At 43.3% G+C, this 21,623-nt stretch overlaps 1 protein-coding gene and 1 non-coding gene across 2 annotated transcripts in view; one reads left to right on the top strand and one right to left on the bottom strand.

Annotated features, from left to right (window-relative positions):
• Nucleotides 1–21,623, top strand: part of LOC126334620 (uncharacterized) — a 387,999-nt gene that overhangs the window by 48,432 nt on the left and 317,944 nt on the right. The gene's annotated exons all lie outside the window — the stretch shown is intronic.
• Nucleotides 6,707–6,778, bottom strand: Trnag-acc (transfer RNA glycine (anticodon ACC)). The gene has a single exon. It is a non-coding gene; the product is annotated as a tRNA-Gly (tRNA).

Below are 21,623 nucleotides of genomic sequence, written 5' to 3'. Positions count from 1 at the left end.
ACGTTTCCGCCCCTTCCTTTCACGGCCACCTTCCAAGGTTTGCATTCTGGAGGTCGACCGAAACTTCGGCCTAGGATCCGGGTGCAGACCTGTGCAGAAACAAGAAGACGCGTGTCGGAACAGTCTTGTCGAAGAGTAAAGGAAACCTTTTCCCGAAGACATCAACTTCCGTAGCTCATTAGCCACCATGGTGGAAAGTACATAGTTAGCAAACGGCATTACCTCCGTTCTTTTTGCAGATGATGCACGAAAGGAATGACTTTTGGTACCACTCCGCTTAATCTGTGGTTTTATACTATTTATATGCGTTATTGCTTTATGGAGAACTCCGCTGCATTCTGATACGTTCCCTCCGGCATTTTAAAGCTTTGGTTACCTTTCTCTTCGCTGATATAGCTTACAAGGTCATTAACAACGGACACTGAATGTGATTTGTTAAGATTTGTTACGCACGAGTAGAGAGCAGCAACGTGGAAGTATATATAGTGGACGTAAACTGTGCATTGATTGACAATTAATGATATTCCACCTTCATAAAAGCAATGTTTGTAGCGACCAGAGACGGCAAACTGTTTCCAAGATTTATAGACGGTAAACTTCAGTAATAACAAGGGAAAATGTTTACTTATTCATTACTTATTTAACCTGACCAGATTAAGACCGTAAGTCTTACATCTGGCGAGGATCAACACTTGACAAATAATACTACATAACAATCACAATAATAAGTCATTCGATACAGTTCCCCACAGTCGTTTAATGAACGAAGTAAGAGCATATGGACTATCAGACCAATTGTATGATTGGATTGAAGAGTTCCTAGATAACAGAACGCAGCATGTCATTCTCAATGGAGAGAAGTCCTCCGAAGTGAGAGTGATTTCAGGTGTGCCGCAGGGGAGTGTCGTAGGACCGTTGCTATTCACAATATACACAAATGACCTCGTGGATGACATCGGGAGTTCGCTGAGGCTTTTTGCGGATGAATCTGTGGTATATCGAGAGATTGTAAGAATGGAAAATTGTACTGAAATGCAGGAGGATCTGCAGCGAATTGACGCATGGTGCAGGGAATGGCAATTGCATCTTAATGTAGACAAGTGTAATGTGTTGCGAATACACAGAAAGAAAGATCCCTTATCATTTAGCTACAATATAGCAGGTCAGCAACTGGAAGCAGTTAATTCCATAAATTATCTGGGAGTACGCATTAGGAGTGATTTAAAATGGAATAATCATATAAAGTTGATCGTCGGTAAAGCAGATGCAGACCGAGATTCATTGGAAGAATCCTAAGGAAATGCAATCCGAAAACAAAGGAAGTAGGTTACAGTACGCTTGTTCGCCCACTGCTCGAATACTGCTCACCGGTGTGGGATCCGTACCAGATAGGGTTGATAGAAGAGATAGAGAAGATCCAACGGAGAGCAGCGCGCTACGTTACAGGATCATTTAGTAATCGCGAAAGCGTTACGGAGATGATAGTTAAACTCCAGTGGAAGACTCTGCAGGAGAGACGCTCAGTAGCTCGGTACGGACTTTTGTTGAAGTTTCGAGAACACACCTTCACCGAGGATTCAAGTAGTATATTGCTCCCTCCTACGTATATCTCGCGAAGAGCCATGAGGATAAAATCAGAGAGATTAGAGCCCACACAGAGGCGTACCGGCAATCCTTTCCACGAACAATACGAGACTGGAATAGAAGGGAGAACCGGTAGAGGTACTCAGGGTACCCTCCGCCACACACCGTCAGGTGGCTTGCGGCGTATGGCTGTAGATGTAGATGTAGATAATTCGTGGGCTATTCGGAAAGTAAGGAACGATCGGTCGCGGAGTGGAAACGGTAGTGAAAACCAAAACTGTTTTAATTTCAACTGTTAGCTACGACTTCCAGCTGCTTCTGTACATAGTCGTCGCACCGACTTAGACATTTGCTTGTCGTTGCGTTGTACAACTTTCCAATACCCTCTTCATAGAAGGCAGTCTCCTGCGTTTTCCGACAATTTTCTATTTTGGATTGCAGCTCGTTGTCTCTGCCAAAATATTGTGTCATAGCCAGCGGTTCATATGGGCGGAGATGAAAATCAGTACTGTCCTCATTGGGTCTGCAGTGTGTGACCGAGATCTGTCATGAAGAAGGAACTGTGTGACAGTCACATTATGTGGAGTTGCAAGAAATCAGGAGAAATCTCTCGACAAGCATCCAGGTTTGGCGGGAGACACTATTGTTCTAGGTATCTTTACTCGCTCACTGTGTGCTCAGCACTGAGAAGAGCTGTTGTTGTTGTGGTCTTCAGTCCTGAGACTGGTTGGATGCAGCTCTCCATGCTAATCTATCCTGTGCAAGCTCCTTCATCTTCCAGTACCTACTGCAACCTACATTCTTCTGAATCTGCTTAGTGTATTCATCTCTTGGTCTCTACGATTTTTACCCTCCACTCTGACCTCCAATGCTAAATTTGTGATCCGTTGATGCCTCAGGACATGTCCTACCAACCGATCCCTTCTTCTAGTCAAGTTGTGCCACAAACTTCTCCCCAATCCTATTCAATACCTCCTCATTAGTTACGTGATCTACCCACCTAATCTTCCACATAGCAGAGACACTGCTCAACACACCTCTGCAAAGCTTCTTCGGGTTTTCACTGTGGTTCCGTTTCACGACCGATCGTTCCTTATTTTTCCAGTAGCCCCCGTAACTTGCACTATTAATAAAATAATAATAACTAGTAATAATAATAATAATAATAATAGCAACATTTTCTGGCTGATCAGAGAATATTCGCCTTAGCCGTTATCAGAAAGACAACACTTTTACGAGCAGCCGGGCCTGGTCTTGGTCTCCATAGAGTGTGGTACTCGCTGACTAATGTGTTCTTGTGTACGACTGGAGGTGGATTGCCTGCTGAGTTTCGCTTTTGACCTGAACCTGTCTTTCTTGAAGTCCTACACTCTCAAGAAGATCGTGCGATACAACACGACCTCTTTGACCCTCGTTGAAGCGCAAAAAGAATTATCGCTGAGTGACAAAGTAAGAATTGCCACTTAAAGAAAAATGTTTCCATGCCAAATTCATGGTGCTGCATAGATACTGAAATGGCATCGTACGGGAACACTGTCTCGCTATGAAATAATGAAAATTATGTGCAACACATGAATTTCTAACAGTTAAAAACCGTAAAACCTTTTTAATAATTAAAATTGTTGGGAAAGCAGGGGATGGCAGTTAATGCTACCAAACTATCAGTTTAGTAAGTCATTGTTGCAAGATTTACAGAATGACGGGAAAAAATGTAAGAAGCCGAATTCGGGGAAGATTGGGACGCTGGAGGCAATACTGACCCTATGACTTAGCATGGAAAATAAGTCAAAGACAGACAAACCTACGTTTATAGCGTTTGTAGATATAGATAAAGCTTTTGAAAATGCTGCTATCATAGATTGTTAAACATTCTGAAGGCAGCTCAGATAAAATATAGGGAGGGAAAGATTACTTACAGCATGTATAGAAACCTGACGGCAGTTCTGAGAGTCGAAGTACCTGAAACGGAAGCAGTGTTTGAGGAGGGAGTGAGACTGGATTGTAGCCAATCCCCAGTGTTACTCAGTCTGTAGAATGAGCAAGCAGTAAAGGACATCGAGAAGAAATGTATAAAGGGGATTTAAAGGTCAGGGAGAAGAAATAAAAACTTAAGAGGTTTGCCGATTACATTGTAACTCTGTCAGAGACGACAAAGTACTCTGAAGAGAAGTCTTTTGTAATTTTTATTTTTTATTTTATTTATTCTCTTTCGGAATGTGCCCATACATCTCTACACTGGAAATGTTATATTACAGATTACAGTTTGTTTTTACAACTCAAAAAGACATTAGTTTAAGTTGTACCCTCCTGCGAAGTTACGGAGGGTTAGTAAAGGACTGTTCCGACATAAAATAAATTTTAAAACCATAGGGTTAGTAAAGGACTGTTTCCGACATAAAATAAATTTTAAAACCATAGTCCACTGAAAGGAGTAAACACTAGGAAAATGTGGTATACCGTAAAAATCCTACCGGTAACACAATAAGAAATGACAAATCCCCGTTGGTACACATTTGAAATATTTCCAATTCAATCCATGTTAATAACTATCTATCTATCTAACTTAACAATAAAGAGTTCTTTTGTACGTCCTTCAAGAACTGTTTCAAAAGCTGAGAATATAGAATTAACTATTTCTGCAGGTCTATAAGTACCATCCAGACAAAACACATTACAAGGACCAGATTATAATATGATAACCTTGCATATAATTACACCAGTATGGGCAGTACATAGTGATATATGTATAGAGGCTTAGCGTTGCATATTATGCTGCGTAGCTCTTGGGAATACAATCAGTTTTTTGAGCTATGGTCTTCCCCTGGCATCCCGGTTACCAAGAGCATTAGATTTACCGGCTCTGGAAGCTATATCTTGGTGTTGGCAGTGTGCACGAACTCGCACAGTGCTTTATACGTTGCTATATCGTTGGATGCTAACAAGGTCTGGATGCTATTTGGGAACTGGTGACCAGAATCCCGAAGATTACTTGCAAGTACATGTATGCTATATGTGTTCCGAGGACACTGTAGAAATATATAGTTTGGATCTTTTTCCTCTCTGCAAACCTATAAGAGGAATGGCGCTTAGGTTGAGTCGCTAGAGGTATTTGTTGAATTTCCCATTATTAAATTTCAGTCGTGTTATAAGTGATGTGAAGGTCCTTGATGTTCGTACCTTGCTATACCATGGTACTCTTGGAATCGTTGGTGAATTAGTGCGTAGTGACTGCCTTTGATTTTAGATGTCCGCTACCATTGATCTTACCAGTCCGACTACAACTTTCTGGGTATCATATCTATCACAGGGAGCTTATCATATTTAATAGCTCCTTGCAGGGGTGTCTGTTTTGCGAGGGCATCCACTCGTTCATTTCCATGCATCCCAGAGAGGTCTTTTATCGATACTATCACGATGTTGCGACTCTTCCTGTGCATTGGAAAAACAATGTCGATTATTGCTACAACTCCACAGTTGCAGCAATAATCGACTTTGTTGTTCGTACAGATACTGTGATCGTTTGTGATCAGTTGTAGGGCTGACGTACTGTCGTGGAGAATGACTACTGTGTCTGCTGTCATATTAGTGGAATGTGGATCCTGCTTGTGTAGGCCTTCTTGTTTGCTTCGGGGTACCCAGAAAAGCACTATCACCACCGTCACCAGACTTGGACTCACCGGTGTACATCACGCACGCATCGTGATAGTGAGAAAGAAATGGAAGAGAAGTTTAAGGGAATGAATAGCCTCTTGAAGAGACGTTGTAAGGTAAATATTAACAAAAACAACACGAGGGTAATGAAATTCAGAGGAATTACACCAGGCTATGCTGAGGGAATCAGAGTAGAAAATGCTTTTGGGGTGGTAAAATGAGCTACGATGGCCGAAGCAGAGATAATACAAAATGCAGTATGGTGATAGAAAGAAAAGCGTTTGTGAAAAAGAGGAATTTGTTAATATTTAACCATGTACGGAGGTGGACGATAAACAGTTTAGAGGCTCTTAAAATGCGATACTACGGAAGAATACTGAAGAGTAGGGTAGATTTAATAACTAATGATTAGGTACTGTATCGAATTGAGGCAAAAATGACTGACTAAAAGAAGGTATTTGTTAATGCGGCACATCTCTGGGCATCAAGGAACACTCAGTTTGGTAATGGAGCTAAGTGTGTGTGGGGGGGGGGAGGGGGGGGTAGAAGAAGAACTAGACCTGAATACAGTAAACAGGTTAGGAAAAGATCTAGGTTGCAGTAGTTATTCAAAAGTGAAGACGTTTGCACAAGGTAGACCGGCGTGGAGAGATACGTTAAAGCGATCTTCGGACTGAAGATCACAACAGGGCTTATTGCAGTACTCTGTATATCAATTTACGTAAGACGGTGTCTCTTGGCGACATTTGCTAAATCGCACTAACTCACTTGGACGACCTTGTAAGCCGTGGTAGCAGTGAGAAAGGTGTCTCACCACGGGCCTCGAACCCAAGAGAGAGGAACGCTCCAGACTAGAGCGAAGCGCTGGTATGCCGCGAAGGACGGCGTTGGAACGGACTGCGGTAGAAACGGTGTCCCCCGTTTAGCGTTGTCTGTTCCTTTGTCGCGGGGCTCCCAGGGCATTAGTGGGTCCGCCGGCCTGGTTCTCACGTTGCCTAAGCACACCACGCCGGCCTGCGGAAGACGGTCTGTGTGTCGGATGTGCGTCCCTCCAGTCCGCTAGTTGCTCGATCGGACTTGACGCTAATCTCGTATCGCGGCTTTCCTCGTATTGTCTCGATCTGAGCATGTACTGTCTGTACAAATGTATAAAATTCATTTAGAAGAGTCCTTTGCATGAATTGTCATTGGCTGCAGTCCGAAAATTGGTTTGATGCAGCTCTCCACGCTGCTATATCATGTGCGAGCCTATTCATCTCCGGATAACTGCTGCAACCTACATCCATTTCAGCCTGCTTACTGTATTCCCCTTACAAATGAGATGAAAAATGATATGATCGTATGGCATTGCTGACCGAGAGGCCCCATTTGGGGGAGTTCGGCCACCGTATTGCAAGTTCTTTTTAGTTGACGCCACGTTGGCGACTTGCGAGTCAATGATGACGAAATTGATGATGGACACACAACACCCAGTCCCCTTCCGGGAATCGAACCCGGGCCTGCTGCGTGGTAGGCAGCAACGCTACCGCTACGCTACGGAGGCAGACACTTTTCACCCATCACACTTATCTCCATTAGCAATTAACAATTCCTTGGATACCTCTCATCAACCTTTCTTTAGTCGAGTTGTGCCATAAATTTATATTCCGCCAAATTCAATTCAGTATCTCCCCATTTCAAAAACTTCTCTTCTCTTCTCCCCAGAACTCTTCCTCCATAAAAGTCTATACTCCAGACAAATCCCTTCAGAAAAGACTTTCTAACACTTCAGTTTAAATTTGATAGGAAATTCCTCTTTATCGACAGTGCTTTTCTCGCTATTGACAATCTGTATTTTCTATCCTTTCTACTTCGACCATCATCAGTTGTTTTGCTGCCAAAATAACATAACTTATTTACTACTTTCATTGTATCACTTCCTAATGAAAGTCCCTGAGGTTCACCTGATTTAAATCGACTACATTCCATTAATTTTATTCGGACACTGTTCATTCAGTTCAACTGCTGTTCCAGGTTCTTTGCTGTCTCTGGCCGAATTATAATGCTATCGGCAAACTTCAAAGCTTTTATCATAAGATGCTGAAATTCCTGTGTTGTTCAGTATTACGATGCAATGTTCCTTCCAACATGCATGCATTATAATTCTGAACAACACAGGAGTTGCAATATCACCGGCCGATGTGGCCATGATGTTCTAGGCGCTTCAGTCTGGAACCACATGACCGCTACGGTCACAGGTTAGAATCGTGCCTAGGTCATGGATGTGTGTGATGTCTTTAGGTTAGTTAGGTTTCAGTAGTTCTAAGTTCTAGGGGACTGATGACCACAGATGTTAAGTGCCATAGTGCTCAGAGCCATTTCAACCATTTGAACAGTTGCAATATCATGTTTATTCGCCAAAACCGGGCAAGCGACATTGAATTAAAATGTTTCCTCTGTATGGCAATATTCATAGTGAATGTACGAGCTCAGGTTGTAGACACGTGGTTGATGACGTATGGAAGTTTGAGTTTGGCTGTGCAGCGTGCTCGGACAGCCTAGTGGTACGCCCACGCGGTAGCTCAGCGTCTTCGGTCAGAGGGGTAGCTGCCCTCTGTAATAAAAAAAAACTCAGTTTATGGATCAGCGAAGAATTGAAACGGGTGTCTTGCGATGTCCGCCCCGAACAGATGCAACGAACGAAAACGAACAAAATGAGAATTAAAAACAATGGTAAGGCGGCTGTATTGCAGTCATTCCATTATACTGCTGATACTTGTCCATATTCACAACTGCGAATACATTTAATGTCTTTCAGTGTTTTCTGTTCTTCTACCTCAGTTTTAATTTCTTTTCCAAATTTCTCCTTGGTTTCCTTGACTGCTCACACAATGTAAAGATTGAATATCATTGGAGAAAGGCTATAACCCTATCTCGTTCCCTTTTCAACCACTGCTGCTCTCTCATGCCCCTCTTATAACTGCAATCTGGTTTCTAAACAAGTTATTAATTCCCCCTCGCTCCTTTTATCTCTGTTACCTTCAAAATTTCAAAAGGTGCAGTCCAGTCAACATTGTTAAAAGCTTTCTCTAAATGTACAAATGCAGTAAACGTAGATTTGCCTGTTCTTTATCCTGTCTTCTAAGGTATGTCATGTGGTATCACATATCGACACCATCCAATGGGCGTCAACGTTGGCAACGGAACTGCAAGTTTTCGTCCGACGCCCATAGCGCCCGCTGAGCTACGCCTCCAATGGCTCTGGACTACAAGCGCCTTCTGTTGTGATATGGAAAGGCCGGCGGCAGGCACTCGACCCTCTCCCGCTTGGAGCCCTGCGCTATGACACCATCGTTTGTGCTATAGTACAGAGAGCCTCATTGTTGTTGCTGATACAGTAGCTATTTTAAGCTGCATTATTTGCAAGGTGTCTTCATATGCTTGGAAGAATACAAGTTAAGTAAAACTCCTCTGTTAACTTCTTTGTTACCCATTTCCGATCAGAGCCAACTTCCCTACGATGACAGTTGCAGCACTTCTCTGTAGCTCACCTCTTTTTACTGTCGTGCATGAAGTCATACACAACATATTGTAGAATCAGTATTGCCTCTAGTGTTTCTGGGTTTCTCCAGAATCCAAACTAATTTTCTCCTACGTAGGCAACTACCAGTTTTTCCATTCTTCTCTAAACTAATCATTTCATAATTTTGCAGCCATGACCTATTAAACTGGTAGATCACACCTGTTAGCACTTGCCTTCCTTGGAAATGAAATTTTTACATTCTCCTTCAAGTCTGAAGTATTTAAGTATATAAAATATTTAGACGGGCTCAATAAATTTGAACCAAAACAGTTGTGAGTACTTTAAATGCTAACATTTTAACCCTGACTATTACGGCAACTGAGAGACACAAAGGACTGTAAACAATCACTGCCATTGATCCCCCCACTAAGCGTTTCGGCGGATTATAGCCTCGTCATCAGGTGGGTTTCTTTTTTGCTGTAACAAGACATAAACGATTTGTAGCATACGACTTTACTGGGAAATTTACGATACTGCCTAGCACTAGTCAGAGTCTTCTGTTCCGAAATGTGTTTGTATTACACACATTCTCTAGAAACAACTCAGAAAAAAATAGTCTACGACCACTCAAAAATAGCGCCACGATTTGCTCAGAAAAATCATATGCTACAAATACACTCCTGGAAATTGTAATAAGAACACCGTGAATTCATTGTCCCAGGAAGGGGAAACTTTATTGACACATTCCTGGGGTCAGATACATCACATGATCACACTGACAGAACCACAGGCACATAGACACAGGCAACAGAGCATGCACAATGTCGGCACTAGTACAGTGTATATCCACCTTTCGCAGCAATGCAGGCTGCTATTCTCCCATGGAGACGATCGTAGAGATGCTGGATGTAGTCCTGTGGAACGGCTTGCCATGCCATTTCCACCTGGCGCCTCAGTTGGACCAGCGTTCGTGCTCGACGTGCAGACCGCGTGAGACGACGCTTCAACCAGTCCCAAACATGCTCAATGGGGGACAGATCCGGAGATCTTGCTGGCCAGGGTAGTTGACGTACACCTTCTAGAGCACGTTGGATAGCACGGCATACATGCGGACGTGCGTTGTCCTGTTGGAACAGCAAGTTCCCTTGCCGGTCTAGGAATGGTAGAACGATGGGTTCGATGACGGTTTGGATGTACCGTGCACTATTCAGTGTCCCCTCGACGATCACCAGAGGTGTACGGCCAGTGTAGGAGATCGCTCCCCACACCATGACGCCGGGTGTTGGCCCTGTGTGCCTCGGTCGTATGCAGTCCTGATTGTGGCGCTCGCCTGCAGGACGCCAAACACGCATACGACCCTCATTGGCACCAAGGCAGAAGCGACTCTCATCGCTGAAGACGTCACGTCTCCATTCGTCCGCCGGCCGCGGTGGTCTCGCGGTTCTAGACGCGCAGTCCGGAACCGTACGACTGCTACGGTCGCAGGTTCGAATCCTGCCTCGGGCATGGATGTGTGTGATGTCCTTAGGTTAGTTAGGTTTAACTAGTTCTAAGTTCTAGGGGACTAATTACCACAGCAGTTGAGTCCCATAGTGCTCAGAGCCATTTGAACCATTTTTTTCCATTCGTCCCTCCATTCACGCCTGTCGCGACACCACTGGAGGCGGACTGCACGATGTTGGGGCGTGAGCGGAAGACGGCTTAACGGTGTACGGTGTACCCCAGCTTCATGGAGACGGTTGCGAATGGTCCTCGCCGATACCCTAGGAGCAACAGTGTCCCTAATTTGCTGGGAAGTGGCGGTGCGGTCCCCTACGGCACTGCGTACGATCCTACGGTCTTGGCGTGCATCCGTGCGTCGCTGCGGTCCGGTCCCAGGTCGACGGGCACGTGCACCTTCCGCCGACCACTGGCGACAACATCGATGTCGCTGCACATACGGTTCACGTCCACGCTGTCGCGGCATGCTACCAGTGTTAAAGACAGCGATGGAGCTCCGTATGCCACGGCAAACTGGCTGACACTGACGGCGGCGGTGTACAAATGCTAGCGCCATTCGACGGCCAACACCGCGGTTCCTGGTGTGTCCGCTGTGCCGTGCGTGTGATCATTGCTTGTACAGCCCTCTCGCAGTGTCCGGAGCAAGTATGGTGGGTCTGACACACCGGTGTCAATGTGTTCTTTTTTCCATTTCCAGGAGTGTAGTTTGTGTCTTCTTAACGCTGGTGGTGGTGATTAGTGTTTAACGTCCCGTCGACAACGAGGTCATTAGAGACGGAGCGCAAGCTCGGGTTAGGGAAGGATTGGGTAGGAAATCGGCCGTGCCCTTTCAAAGGAACCATCCCGGCATTTGCCTGAAACGATTTAGGGAAAATCACGGAAAACCTAAATCAGGATGGCTGGAGACGGGATTGAACCGTCGTCCTCCCGAATGCGAGGCCAGCGTGCTAACCACTGCGCCACCTCGCTCGGTCTTAATGCTAATAAATGTACCTAATGGGGAAAATATGATCTCTGAAACTACCAGTGGAAAGACAAATAAAAATACCTGTTTTTCAGTTATTTCTGTATTTCACTTGTATCGGACGTACTTTATGTAGCCAAATCGGAATTACAGACGACAGAAAACAACTAGTTGAAATGCAGGGGTTGTCCTGCTCTTATGTTCTCACCCTGGTACAATGTATTCATGGAGATAGCGTAGTACAGATAAACATATTCGATTTTCACTTTATCATTCAATGTGCAATTGGTACACGAACATCAAAAATACTTCCTTAAGCCGACAGTGCCTAAATCTTTTGACAGCGATCGAAGAAGTTGCTCATGGTAACATTACATTTGACATACATACTCTTGGTGCTCAGCCACCGTCACCATGACTCAAAAAATAATTTGATAGTTTTACTTGATTACCAGCGATAAAACAGGGGGCGAGAAATGAAGGAGACGTCAGCAAGAGGGAGCTGCAATATTCTGCGCCTGGAAGAATGGAAAACATCTTTTGAGTACAGGAAAAAAGCGGCGGTAAGAAAGCGCCGAACGAATGTGATGATGCAAGAGATTATTTCGATCGGCAGGAAATGACTCGAAAAGATTCAAATCACACAAAAAAAAGTTTTCCCCATGCAAGCTAATCTTTCATCCCACACGAACTTAATACACTCTTCAGCAGGCCTTAGATGCCAATCCATAGAGAACGACAAGAAAAAAAAAGTACTGGCCCAAGCGTGTGTACTACTTCAAGAATTAATTTCAAGAACATTTATCTACACAAAATTGGCACTTTCCATCCATCATTCGTCTACTTTTGGCTTCTTCCCTTATCGCTCCTATAGTGACGAATTTTGTTGTTCTGCAATTGCTTCTGCGCATGAAATTTCTGTTTAATTGCCGGCTGGAGTGGCCGAGCGGTTCTAGGCGCTACAGTCTGGAACCGCGCGACCGCTACGGTCGCAGGTTCGAATCCTGCCTCGGGCATGGATGTGTGTGATGTCCTTAGGTTAGTTAGGTTTAAGTAGTTCTAAGTTCTAGAGGACTGATGACCTCAGAAATTAAGTCCCATAGTGCTCAGAGCCATTTGAACCATTTTTTTCTCTGTTTAATCGTTACAGTGATGTCAACATCAGTTTCAACTACATCGTTTCTGTTTTTCCGTGATTTAGTCTGTTGTTTCCCTGTTCTATCAAAGTAAATTTTGGTTTTCTCTTCTCGACGAGGGTACTGATTCACGACCAGCCGACACATATCGTAGGTGCGAAAGATATAGATTTTGCATTCTAAAATTTTTATTGCCTTATTATATATTCACCATGCTGTCGTAATAAATATGCTATCTGTTAACCTATCTTTTCCCAAAACAATCCTCATTTGGTTTGGTGACCCTCTATTATATTAAGTTGCTTGTTTGGGCCTGTTGCCAAGGAAATTACAGCTATTTCACTGACATTTCGGCCGCATATCTTACTACCATTCTTGGAATAAGGGTAGTGGAAAATTAATGGATTAGTCATTACTCCATGAAATGCTGAAAATACACGATTGTAACATTATTGTCACGATAAACTTACTTGAATTATTCTAGTCTCCATTTGGCAGTGACATTATTCAGTATGATTCTCAACCTACCCTTTTTAATACGAGGGCAGAATCTTGTTCAGAAAGGTTTTCTTATGCAGATGAACACCTCGGATTAATTATCTAAGAACTTTCTGTGCTTGCGAGTCACTTGTTACCGCCAAAGTGACGCAGTAAACACATTACTCATGGTGACTTATTAGGAATTTCTTAGAACGTGAGAAACCATACTTCGTTATTGTGTCGCAACCCTATAACGCAAGTATTTCTCCTAAGACATCCATTTTTTCTAGCGTGACAAAACCCATTTACATTGAAAAACCATAGAATATAATCGTTTGCAAGCGATCCTGCTTTTCAGTTTTATAAAAGTATTGGTGTCTATCATTTTGTATTTGTATTTCAGTGACCACGTACCACCACAGAAAAATAAACTCTGAAAACAACCCACTATAGACAACTAATTAAATGAATTTTATCCGGAACACTTTTAGTGAATTGTCACTATTGCCTTGTAGTGAAAGAAATTTCGCTCCTGTGCACGACATAATGTGAGACAACACCCATTTGGTGTCAAAACGATCACAACTGCACCCGAGCCCAATATCTGCTCCTGTTTATTAGTATTACTCATTATAGTGGGACGCATAATACACGAAGAACGTTGTAGCTCAAAGGACAACTGTGATGTCTCCCACGTCTTCCTGTCTATGAACGATGATCGTTTAGTTCGAGCACGCGTCTTAGATTATTTATATTTTATTCAGAGAGCGGCGAGGGAGCTTTTTTAAACTTCTTTGCTGCGAGATGTCATTCAGCTGTTACGAGACATGAAACACGAACAACTGATAGTGTACTTCATTCGTTTTTTTGTCTGTTCATCGCTAACGAAATGAAGCCTCTAGAACCGCCCCTGTGTCGTGGTTTTCATTACCAGATTGTTGAAAGAGGTGAGCTTTTATGTATAATTATACCGTTACGAACATTTATTTCAACCTTCGTAGTATTTTAGTTATTAGGTTTGTAGTCTATTTGTTTGTACTTCGAGAATAGTCGCCATGACCGCTGTTACGTATTAATAACGAAAAAATAATCTTGTAAGTATTTATTATAAAGAAGAATAGATCACTTGATGCTGAAGCAGTTGATTTTCAAAATTAAGTTGACATGTGTTAGTCATTTGCTGGTAAAACTTTATTAGCAGCTAACAGTGATAGCATTAGACGGCAGACAACGGAGTTACACTTAGGCCTAATTTATGCACAATGTGTCGGTTCTTTTAATCACAACAGTGTTCGGCTTTTTGCTGCTTCTTTCCTTTGGAGTTTATTTCTTGCCCCTTCGTATCCTATTGGTAAACTAAGTATGCACGGTGGACAACTGGGAGCAGTTTATTCATTGAATGACAAGTAGAGTATAGCTGAGGTTGTACGGTAACGTAAGTTAAGATTGATAAACTTACCGGCTCTGTTCTATCCAGTCTGAATTTTCTGGAATAAGCTGGCTGGAGATAAAGCGGCCAGTTACCCGAAGGCTAGCCTGAATGCCGTAGTACCTTACTAAACATAGTGCCTTAGTAAACATATTTCTAATGCTAGACGTGTGTCCTTACCTTGCAATGATCTTCACTGATCTTTGAATCACCTATTCGAGGCAGTTATGGAAAGTCCGAATTACTATGGAGCGCTGTATTTGTTTTTCATTTATGCGTATGAAAATACCGTAGATCGAAAGACCGTTTGGAGATGAACCGTTAACAATCTAGTGATGATTCTTCCAATGTTCTATTGATCGGTTAATACTACTGCCATGTCAAAACTTCCTGTCACATGCTTCACGCAGATCTATGGAATACTCGTATAGATGCAGATACGAGAGATTACCCCCTTAAATTGCTCTCTATTTTCTATTTTTAATATATTTTATTGAATGCTTACAGTTATAGTCGTACTTTGTTTGCTTCTGCTCTTCGCAACAGCAATACTTTTGAATTAAGGTAATTTTGATACGACAGTCGTTTGAAACTGCGTAACATAAATACTTACTTAAAGTTCTGACCCAGCGAGGTGGCGCAGTGGTTAGCACAGTGAACTCGCATTCGGGAGAACGACTGTTCAAATCCGCGTCCGGCCCTTCTGATTTAGTTTTTCCGTGATTTTCCCGAATCGCTTCAGGCAAGAGTCGTGATGGTTTCTTTGAAAGGGCACGGTTGAATTCCTTCCCCAACCTCCCCTAATTCGATAGGACCCATGACCTCCTCGCTGTTTGGTTCCTTTCCGTAAATCAACCAACCATACCTATAATTTCGCTGAAGTAGTATCGGCCATTACACCTGCTGAAAAGCGGCATGGTAAAGACATTACAAAATTACTTGCACTTGTAATGAAGCACTGAAGCATTTTTTGAATAAAATGATTTTTTTTAGGTATTATGGTGCAACTGAAGATTAGACACCCTTTCAAGTCGTTAAATTTTAAACTTAGATTCACTTTCTCCTTGCCAATATGTGCAACATTTTTTCAAGTTAGAACTTTTAGTAGTGGACCATGGTATATTTTTTATTTTATTGTAATTAATTTATGGAATAATATGCTTCTTGATCTACTTATCTCCTTCTGGATTTCTCCTCAACTGAGTATATTTGTGACTGCACCCCCGCCCCCTCACCCGTACTTTTGATGGAGTGTGATAAAACATAATTGCGGAATGCAGACTGAATATTATTAATCTAAGTGTGTATGGCTTTGAAAACTGATTTTACTGCTTCATATTCATCAGGGTTCCGTACCTCAGTCTGTGCATCTGTCTGTCCGACTGTTAAGATCCGACTGTTAAGACCCCTTTTTCCTATGAAACAGTAGACATATCGAGTTAAAATTTATGTCAAACACTAAGGTTTATGGGCTCTTGGTGGTGTAAAAAAAAAGAAGAAAAAAAGAAAAAAAAGCCTTGAAAGAAAATGGGCGGAAATTTAACGTTCAGTCGAGATAGAAGTTATTCGAGACGGAACACAAGCTCAGTAGGATAAGATCGGTGAGAAAAACTGATCGCGTCTTCGTCGAAAGAACCATTGACACGTTCATCTGAAGTTGCCAAAATTCAGGAGAACGGTATCAGGCTAGCTAAGTGATTTGAACTAGTCTCCTGTTGAATATGAGTTTGTTAACTCCTTAGCGTTTGGAATGAAAATGAAAGAGAGAAGTTTGGAAACGCGCGACCGCTACGGTCGCAGGTTCGAATCCTGCCTCGGTCATGGATGTGTGTGATGTCCTTATGTTAGTTAGGTTTAAGTAGTTCTAAGTTCTAGGGGACTTATGACCTCAGCTGTTAAATCCCATAGTGGTCAGAGCCATTTGAAGGAGAGAAGGCTATGGTTTACCACAATTGGGGCAGCCATTCTTTTATAGAATTTTATTCGTGTTTGTTTTGTACTGTGCCTCCGCAGTACTCTAGGTATTCTGCCTCACATTTTAAAGAAACTTACAACCTTATCTTCAGTGTCTCGGTTATACTTCTATGTAAAATTACACCCAAAGAAACGTCATTGTATCACTATACTTCAGTACTATATTACCGATACTGATATTCTATAAAATGTATTTTTTACCGCGAAATGTCGCTTAGATTTTTCCATGGAAATTCGCAAACTTTTTGCAGTTATACATTTCAGACATTTTGTTAAGAACGTGAAAGGCTTTCTTCAGGCCATCATTTATGGTTGTTAAATTACTTACTCGTCTTCGAATAAGAAGGTATACACTAGCTTCAGCTGGCTTAGTCGAAACCCAGAAAGTACTTCTGCGTTGAATGCTCGAACCACATAGACAATACAAAAAATGAACATTACTGGCGATAGACTGTGGCCTTCTGTAAGCACTTGGGTTATCATTATGGGTTTATTAAGGTCTTTGTAGCTTTAGACTGTTATTGTGGCGGTGCATGCGGACGTACACTGTCGGGGAAAAAACCGCAACACCAAAAAATAATTAACGTAGAGTAATGAAATTTCGGGAACGCAAGTGTCTAGGTGACACATTTAAGTGATTAACATTGTGAGATTGCAGGTTAATGTAAGGGCGATATAAACCATTGAAAATGTAAAATGCTGGTACATTAATTACCTGTGCAGAATATTGAGTACAAGCGTGCTAATTTCCATGAATTGTGTAGAACAAGTGCCGGGTGTCAGTTTGTGGGATGGAGCTCCTTGCCTGTTGCATCTGGTCGGTCAATATATGGGTGGTTAATCCTGTTTGTGGATGAGGCTGGACTTGTCGTCCGATGATGTCCGATATGTGCTCGGCTGGAGACAGATCTCGTGATTGAGCTGGTCGAGCTGGCCAAGGCAACATATCGACACCCTGTAGAGCTTGTCGGGCTACGACAGCAGTATGTGGGCGAGCGTTATCCTGTTGGAAAACATCTCATGAAATTTCTACATTTGTGTGAAATGCTGTTTTTAACTTGCAGCACAGCAGGTCGAATCATCAGACGTACGAATTTTCAGTCAGGATGCGTGGGATATTCGTGAGAGTGCTCCTACTGACATACGAAGTCGCACCCAGACCATAACTCACGTGTAGGTCCAGTGTGTCTAACACGCAGACAGGATGGTTGGAGGCCCTCAGCTGACCTCTTTTTAACCCACACACAGCGATCACCGGTATCGAGGTAGCTTACATCAAACCTTCACCCTGCTCTCCAGTGAGCTCTCGCTTGACACCACGGAAGTTGCAAATGACGGTGGTGTAGAATCAATGGAACGCACGTTACAGGGCGTTTGATTTGGAGCTGTCCTCGAAGTAATCGATTTGTAACGTTTCGTTGTGTCAGTGTGGTTCCAACTACTGCTGAAATCGCTGAATACGCCGAACAGGATGATGTTCCCTATCGGCAGTACCACGTGACCATCCGGAGCCCGGTCTTTTTGCGATCGTACATTCCTGTGACCACTGTTGCCAGCACTCATGTACAGTGGCATTATTCCTGCCAAGCCTTTCTTCAGTATCGCAGAAGGAGCATTCAGCTTCTTGTAGCCCAATTACACGACCTCTTTCAAACTCAGTGACGTGTTGATAATGGCACCTTTATCGCCTTAAAGGCATTCTTGAGTAACATGAAATCACCACGTCCAGTCTAAAAGGTAATCAACGCTCAAGAGCGTTACATCGTCTATTTAAAGCAAATCTGATCTGCACTCTCACAGAGGCTCTACTAGCGCCATTTTAATACGACTGGCGCGAATGGAATAACATCATGTTTCAGATCTAGAAACGCGTCTAACAAATTTCGTTTTGTCGCACAACTTCGACTTGCAACTTTTTTCCATCAATGTATTTTTTTATAATCACAATGATTCAGCCACTGTTAATAATCTGCTCGTATAATTTAACGCCTAACTCGCTTGCTCGCGTGAGGCGAGATTAGTCAGACCCGCATCGTATCCTCACGGCGGATTTACGACGGTCTGCCTCGTACTTAAAGTGGTATCTCTCCTGAGTTACCAGACGGGGTTCATCGACGCACCGCAAGGAGTTTTCCGTCGATCCCACGCGAGGCGACAGTAGTGGATGAGTGTGTGGGAACAGTTGCGGGAGAAAGGCGTGTTGCTCTCCTAGTGCTGCGAACCTCGCAAGGCAGCGGACAAATCGCTCGCCGCTGCGAGCCGTCCGGTGAAAGGCCGAGCGCTGGCCGGATGCGTCCCCTGCGGCAGTTGGCAGCTTTCTACCCTACCTACCTCCTGTGCAGGACTCCGTTGTTTACACGCACACAGCTGCACGGTCAGTTTCACTTGTCGCTAAATACCTGCACTGTTTTCGACTGCAGCGCGTCTAACCTCAGTTCCACCTGTGCGAAAGGAAGCGACCTCAAGGGAACAAGCATCCGTGGAACAGCTCGCTATTGTCCACTACCATTCGCTCAGTATTTGTGAATAGGCGTTTCACAGGAGCCGGGAGAAGCGAAACTGAGAGACGAGCTTCTGTGCATGCGAACGGTCCTACTTGTACACACCTTCTGGTGTGTGGCGAGTGTACTTTGTGTATCACTGTCACGTCTATCGTTTCCTGTTCCAGTCGCGAATGGCAAGCGTCTGTGTGAGCTCGAATCTCTCTGATTTTATCTACGTGGAGTATTTGTGAGATATGCATAGGAGGAAACAATACAATGGTTGACTCTTCTAAGAACGTTCACTCTCTTAACTTAAACAGTAAACCACACAGTAATGCATAACGACTGTCTTGTAGCATCTACAGTTGGAGATGGGTGAGCATCTCCGTGACGCTCTCGCGTTTACTGAACGCACCTGTGGCGAAACGCGCTGCTCTTCTCTGGAGTCCTGTTTGGTACAGGTCCCTGGCTAAGAAGCAAATATCGATTGCACGAGAATTTTATAAGTTCATCCTTCGTGGGTGAACTTACTTCCTGAGGATTCCTCCAATGAATCTCAGCGTGGCATCTGCCTTTCGCGAGATTTGTTTAACGTGCCCATTCCACTTTTAATCGTTCCGTACGTATACGTAATATTTAATTGATATGACTGCATATAGCGAGCGCTCCTCAACCAGGTGATCATATAATAATGGACCTTTCCATCTTTTAAAGTGAACTACATTACAGTTATTTATATTGAAAGTCAATTACAAATACCTGTTCAAAGCATCGATTATGCAATTCTATTTGCACATCGCTACTGTTTTGAATATTTGCTATGTTTCTGTATACGACAGCGTCAGCCGCAAAAAGCCTCATGGAGCATACCATTTTACATACTAGGTCATATGTACAGGATGATTTATAAAAGTGTCAGGCGATCCTGCAGGAGGTAGTGTCAGTCAGACCTAGAAAGAAAGTTCGATGCACTCTTTCAAATACACCTGGAACCGTTCGGATCGCACCACGTGCATTGGTCGCACTCTTCTGCAATCTGAGCACATTGTCGATGGGTTGAGCATACACCAATGCCTTGAAATGCCGCCATAGCCAGAAATACAACGGATTCAAGTCCGATGACTGGGATAGCCATCGTGCATGGGCCACACTCGTTGTCTTCCAAAAATGGTTCAAACGGCTCTGAGCACTATGGGACTTAACATCTTAGGTCATCAGTCCCCTAGAACTTAGAACTACTTGAACCTGACTAACCTAAGGACATGACAAGCATCCATGCCCGAGACAGGATTCGAACCTGCGACCGTAGCAGTCCCGCGGTTCCGGACTGCAGCGCCTAGAACCGCACGGCCACCGCGGCCAGCCGTTGTCTTCTGCAAGGATTTCTGATACTCTCCAGTATGCTGGTGGTTTATCCTTCAGCAATCGATGAACACAGCCCCTGTTCGTTTGATAAAGTGTATGGCCCTATGAGACTGCACCAACAATATCCTCTTCCTTACATTGATTGTGAAGCGCTCTCATACCTCATATCCGTGACTACTCGATAAATTGAATCTGCTCGTAAGTGCATATTGTGGTAATGTCTTAAAAAACCCATGCATCATCTGCAAATAAAATGCAGGCTGTGAACTGAGAATCTTCAACGGCCCATAGCTCAACAGTTATTGGTTTCCGGGCATTGTAGGGACTTTTCTTCTAGTTTTGACCAGTGCTACCTCCTGTAGGATTATATCACATAGGTTTCATTCGATATAACGTTAGTTATAGTCACGATGCAAAACAGTGATGTTAGGTAGGATTATTTTGTATGGCGAGTCCACAATTTACGATGAAGCGTAAAACACGTGGTGGTACTGCAATTACCACTGAATGGTAGCTTCAGCCTTCCTTATTCTTGTTCCAAAACTTTATACTTACCGACGCTGTCGTTAATATTCGGCCAGGGACTGTTTTTAATAATTTTCGATGTCAAATGAGTGACTAAGTATCAAACAAACACAATTATGCTCCGAATGAGTAGAAATGTGGCTGTCAGTTAACAAAGTAAAACACTGTAATTCATTAATAAATATACTCTTAAATAATAAATTTGAAAGGACTGTAAAGGTGGTGGTGGGTAGTGTTTAACGTCCCGTCGACAACGAGGTCATTAGAGACGGAGCGCAAGCTCGGGTTAGGGAAGGATTTGGAAGGAAATCGGCCGTGCCCTTTCAAAGGAACCATCCCGGCATTTGCCTGAAACGATTTAGGGAAATCACGGAAAACCTAAATCAGGATGGCCGGAGACGGGATTGAACCGTCGTCCTCCCGAATGCGAGTCCAGTGTGCTAACCACTTCGCCACCTCGCTCGGTGACTGTAAAGGAATTGGCTCTGAGCACTATTGGACTTAACTTCTAAGGTCATCAGTCCCCTAGAACTTAGAACTAATTAAACCTAACTAACCTTAAGACATCACACACATCCATGCCCGAGGCAGGATTCGAACCTGCGACCGTAGTGGTCGCGCGGTTCCAGACTGTTGTGCCTAGAACCGCTCGGCCATCCCTTCCGGCGTGTAAAGAAATTGCTCGTTAATTTGTGGTCACGTAAGAGCATGACAAGAATACCCACTTTTCATCCTGTCGATTCACATTTTATTGTTCCGTCGTGCCGGGTGGTCTTCAGTGTCGCACTGGGATGCAAGGGAGCCGAAAAGACGATTGAACGAAACAACTTGTCAACTTTCATCATGCGATTATTTGCAGTCACAGAGAATTTTTTTAATGTGTTACGTGTGGTTGGCTATATTATGAGACGATATGAGAAGGAGGATCCCATATAATGTGTGCCTGTACATTAATTGAACCGTCATAAACAACATGAGGATGGAACGTTAAGGCTAATATCATAGTAAATAAATAAATGTATTGTATTAT

The sequence above is a fragment of the Schistocerca gregaria genome, chromosome 1 (assembly GCF_023897955.1).
Source record: "Schistocerca gregaria isolate iqSchGreg1 chromosome 1, iqSchGreg1.2, whole genome shotgun sequence".
Lineage (NCBI taxonomy): Eukaryota > Metazoa > Arthropoda > Insecta > Orthoptera > Acrididae > Schistocerca > Schistocerca gregaria.
Note: the sequence above shows the minus strand (reverse complement) of the source record. Positions and strands in the feature narration are given on the sequence as shown.